Below are 5,475 nucleotides of genomic sequence, written 5' to 3' on the forward strand. Positions count from 1 at the left end.
TTTTTTTTTTTTTTTTTTTTTTTTTTTTTAATGAGAATATAAAATAGCTAGTTATTGTGGTGTTGGTAGAATAAATTTAGGCAATATATATAAAATACACTTTATAAACATTCAACATTAAATCCTAATACCTGTGTGAGATACTAGGATTCGTTTCCATCCATGGTTCCTAGTTCATAACTTCCATAATCATTGTCACAGTCTTGGTTATAATGTTGGAGAATTTTAGGCCTCAGAAGCAAGCCTCAGGAAATGAAAGCTTTCTCTCTGAACTTCTGTCCTCCTTTCACCCACCCGAGATAGGACTGTAATCCAATTATAGGTCATAAAACCCTCATCCTAGAGAGGGTCCTGCTCCCTGCTCTGGAGGAAGGAATGCTGCACAGAGAGATCAAGAAGAATCTGAATGGACAAGGCTTACTGAGTTTAGACCACTTTTTGTCCAATCACATTTTGACATAGTTGTCCATGCTTTAATCACAGACAACCAATGAAATCTCCACAAAAGGCCCAAAGGATGGAGTTCCAGGAGCTTCTGGAGAGCTGAACACATTGAGAATGACAGGAAGCTGAAAAACTCTTTCACATGCCAGGAGGTTGGTGCACCCCAACTCTACAGGGACAGAAGCTGCTGCACTTAGAAATCCTCTCAGACCTCACCCCATGTATCTCTTCATCTGACTATTTATTTGTATCCTTTAAAATAGGCTTGCTAATAAGCTGATAAATATATTTCCCTGAGTTCTGTGAGCTGCTCTAGCAAATAAACTCAAAGAGAGGATCATGGGAGCACCAACTTGAAGCCAATTGGTCAGAAGTTCCAGAGGCCTGGAACTGTGACTTCAGGGAAGGAAAGGATGATCTTATGGTATTGAGTATTAACCTGTGGGATCTGACACTATCTCGCAGTAGATAATGTTGGTACTGAATAGGAGGACAACCAGCTGGTGTTCACTGCTTGGTGTACGGTTAAAAACCCTTCACTTTTGATCAGAGAAGTCTTCTTCTGTGTTGATTATTATTATGGCAGTGTGAGAGCAGAAGACAAACCCACTTAAGAGAGTGCGTCTCAAAGCACCGTGTATACAATAAACTGTGGTCCAATGGGAAAATACAAATTAATATAGCCAATAACAGTGTATGAGAAGCTCTTTCTCCCAAAACTCTTGCCAACACAGTACATAGCCAAAAATCATCCCTTTTTTATTTGATAGAAGTATGACATATTTTGTTTTAATTCATGTTTCAATAATTTTGAGTGAAATTGGGCAACTTTATATACCTTTAAAATATCTTTCTGTTATGAACTGCCTGCTCTTCACCTTTGCTGGATTGATGTATTTTACAAATTAATTTATAAGAGCTCTTTAAAATTAAGGACATCAACATATTTAATATGTTTGACAAATATTTTAGCCATTTTCTTCTCTTTTCATTTGACATTATTTTTGTCATGTAGTTATTTTATGTTTTATGGAGTCAAGCTTTCTTTATGACATCAAGCTTTCATATCACTTAGAAACAATTTATCTTATTCTGTTTTACAAAATATGTTCTACATTTTATCTGGTACTTTTATTGTTCCCATTTTTAAACTTATTGACAATATCAAGGATTGGCAAAGATTTTAAGAAACTAGCCTGCTCATGTATTTCTGGTGGATTTATAAAATGATACATCAACTTAGTAACACAGTCTGACAGTGCCTTATAAAGTGAAACACATACTTTCTAAGTGATCTAAAATTCCACTCGTGGTCATTTACCCAAGATAAATGAAAGCCTATGTTCACAAAAAGACTTATGCATGGATGTTCGTAGCAGTTTTATTCATAATAGCCAAATCCTGGAAACGACCCAAATATCTATCAACTAGAGAATGGGCTTTTCTGTGCTACCCAGAGAGGAGTCCATATGGTGTTGTTCTAGATTCCTGTCATAACTTAAAGGTAAACTTTTACAGTATAGAGAGCCCTTGATATTCTGCAAATGGAGGAGGAGGATGTCCTTAAGTTCCTTGCAGCAGGAACTCATTTAGGTGGCACCAACCTTGACTTCCAAATGAAACAGTACATTTATAAAAAGAAATGTGATGGCGTCTACATCATAAATTTGAAGAGGACCTGGGGGGAGTTTCTGTTGGCAGCTTGTGCCATTGTTGCCATTGAAAACCCTGCTGATGTCTGTGTGATATTCTTCAGGAATACTGGCCAGAGGGCCATGCTGAAGTTTGCTGCTGTCACTGGAGCCACTCCAATTGCTGGCTGCTTCACTCTTGGAATCTTCACTAACCAGATCCAGGCACCCTTCCAGGAGCCACAGCATCTTTTGGGGACTGATCCCAGGGCTGACCACTGCCTCTCACAGGGGAATCTTATGTTAACTTACATACCATTGCTCCGTGTAACACAGATTCTCCTCTGTGCTATGTGGAGATTGTCATCCCATGCAAAAAGGGAGTTCACTCAGTGGGTTTGATTTGGTGGATGTTGGCCCGGGAACTTCTGCACATGTGTGGTACCATTTCCTGTGAACACCTGTGGGAGGAGATGCCTGATCTCTTCTTCTACAGAGATGCTGAAGAGACTGAAAAAGAAGAGCAGGCTGCTGCTGAAAAGGCTGTGACCAAGGAGGAATTTCAGGGTGAATAGACTTCTCCATCTCCTGAGTTCACCGCTGCTCAACCTGAAGTTGCAGACTGGTATGAAGGCATGCAGGTGTCCTCTGTGCCTATTCAGCAGTTTCCTTCTGAAGCCTGGAGTGCTCAGCCTGCCACAGAAGACTGATGTGCAGCTCCCACCACTCGGGCCACTGAATAGGTAGGAGCAACTACTGAATGGTCTTAAGCTGTTCTTGCACCAGTTCTTAAGTAACATGGAAATAAACATTAATTTCTTAAAAAATAAATAAATAATAAATAAACCAATGGATATGAAAACTGTGATACATTCACACAATGGAATTAGCAGTATAAAGGAACAAAACACTGTTACATGCAAGAACATGGGTGAACCTCAAAACATGAGAGAAAAAAAGACACAAAGGAGTAGCTCCTGTATAGTCCCACTTACATGAAATTCTAGGATGGGTAAAAACTAATATACAGTGGTAAAAATCTGACTTCTGTTGACAGCCAAGATAAAGTAAGCTCTCTACAGCCTTTCTCTCTCACCCATGGCCACCAAAAACTCTAGAGAGAATGCAGAAAACAGCTACTTAAAGACCAAAATAAGCCCAATGGTAAGGGAGTATGATCTCGAAAATCAACTGATATCATGGGGAATTTCCTGAATTCTTGTTTCCTCTTTTACCTTCTGGCTATGATGTGAGGGCAGGTGGAGTCCTAGAACTGTGCAGCCAGCATACAGAGTAAAACTGGAAAGAAGTACCTTGCACGAGGCAAAGATGAACAGCACGGCAGACATCTAAATATAAAGTACACTTAGCCCTTGAATAATTCTGGTTTGAATTGTGCTGGTCCACTAATATGTGGATTTTTTTAATAAAAATATTGAAATTTGTTTTCAAGATTTGCCATAATTTGAGAAAACTCACAGACAAACCATGTAGCCCAGAAATTTAAAAAAAAAAAAAAATAGTGTAAAAGTTAGGTATGCTATCAATGCATAAAATATATGTAGGTACTAGCCTATTTTATTTACTATAAAATAAACACAACTCCATGATAAAAAGTTAAAATGTATCAAATTTTACACAAACACAGGCCATATATGGCACTGCTTTTGAGAGAAAAGTAAACATAAACATGCAGTATTCAATTATAACTGGATAAAATTATAGCACATACCATACTACTGTAATAATGTTATAGCTACCTCCTATTGCTATGGCAGTGAGCTCTAGTGTTGTGAGTATCCACTTAAAATGTTGTGCGATGCTAGTCATCTCCACATGGGCAGTTTGTCTCTCCAAGAAATTGTGCATCACACTAAAAAGTGATCTCTTGTGGTTCTTGTGTATTTTTCATGTTTAGTGCAATACTGTAAAACTTGAATAATACCATGGGTCCCATACAAAGTGTCACTAGTGATGCTAAAAGTGCTCCCAAGAAGCAGAGGAAAGTTGTAATATTACAAGAAAAAGCTGAATTGCTTGATATGTACCATAGATTGAGGTCAACAGCTGCAGTTGTCCACCATTTCAAAGTAAGTGAATCCAGTGTAAGAACTATTGTTAAAAAAAAAAAAATACATTTAATTTTAAAAAAGGAAGCTTATGAAACCCTCACTGCAGCTACACCAGCAGGTTTGAAAACCTAGCACTTTTTGTGAAATACATTTTATCTCATATTGAAAATATAGCTTTTAAGTGGGTGTAGGATTGCTATAAGGCATACCTATAAACTCTAATAGGATTCGAGAGAAAGTAAAGTTGTTATATGACAACTTAAAGCAAAAAGAAGGTGAAGGATCTAAAACTGAAGAATTGAATGCCAGTGAAGGGTGATTTGATAATTTTAGAAAGAGGTTTGGCTTTTAAAATGTCAAAAGGAGAAGAAGCTTCTAACGACCAAGAGGCAGCAGGGAGTTTCCAGATGCCATTAAGAAAATCATTGAGGAGAAAGGATATCTGCCTGAGCAGGTTTTCAATGGAGATGAAAGATAATGCTCTATTCTACAGGGGGAAAAATGCCACAAAGGACATTTATTAGCAAGGAAGAGAAGTGAGCACCAGCACTTCAGGCAGGAAAGGGCAGGCTAACTCTACTTTTTGTGCAAATGCAGTCAGGTTCATAATCAGGATTGTCCTTATCTATAAAGCCGCGAACCTCCAAGCCTTGAAGGGAGAAAATAAACACTGGCCAACAGGAACACTTCTTCTGGATGGGTTACATCGATGCTTTGTCCCTGAAGTCAGGAAGTGCCTTGCCAGTAGGGGACTGACTTTTAAGTTCTTATTTGGCAAAAATACCAATAAATTGATAACGAACAATGCTCCTGGACACCCAGAGTGTCATGAGTTCAACACCAAAGACGTCGGTTCTACTTTCCCCCAAACACAACGTATCTAATTCAGCCTCTAGATCAGGAGGTCATAAGGATCTTTAAGGTTCATCACGCACAGTATTTTATGGAAATGATTGTCAATGCTATGGAACAGAATCCTGACAGAATATCATAAAAATTGTGAAGAATTACACCAGTCAAGATGCCATCATCTTTATGGAAAAAGCTGTAAAAGCCCATTAAGCCCAGAGCAATAAATTCCTCCTGGAGAAAACTGTGTCCAGATGTTGTACATTACTTCATAGGATGTACAACAGAGCCAATCAAAGAAATCATGTAAGAGACCGTGGATGTGGGAAAAATGATGGTGGGCAGAGAGGCAACAAAGGGTTGTCATATATGAATCTTGGAGCTAATAGATAACCATACCAGAGGAATTAACAGAATATGATTTGGTGAAAATGAGCACTTCAGAACCAGTGCCAGAGGATGAGGAAGAAGACATAGAA

The 5,475-nt window shown here is 38.4% G+C and overlaps 1 pseudogene; it reads left to right on the top strand.

Annotated features, from left to right (window-relative positions):
* LOC108521524 (40S ribosomal protein SA pseudogene) overlaps positions 1 to 2,845 on the top strand; it is a 9,534-nt pseudogene extending 6,689 nt beyond the window's left edge.
* Positions 2,846 to 5,475: the final 2,630 nt, after the last annotated feature.

The sequence above is a fragment of the Rhinopithecus bieti genome, unplaced genomic scaffold (genome assembly GCF_001698545.2).
Source record: "Rhinopithecus bieti isolate Rb0 unplaced genomic scaffold, ASM169854v2 scaffold_61570, whole genome shotgun sequence".
Taxonomy (NCBI): Eukaryota; Metazoa; Chordata; class Mammalia; order Primates; family Cercopithecidae; genus Rhinopithecus; species Rhinopithecus bieti.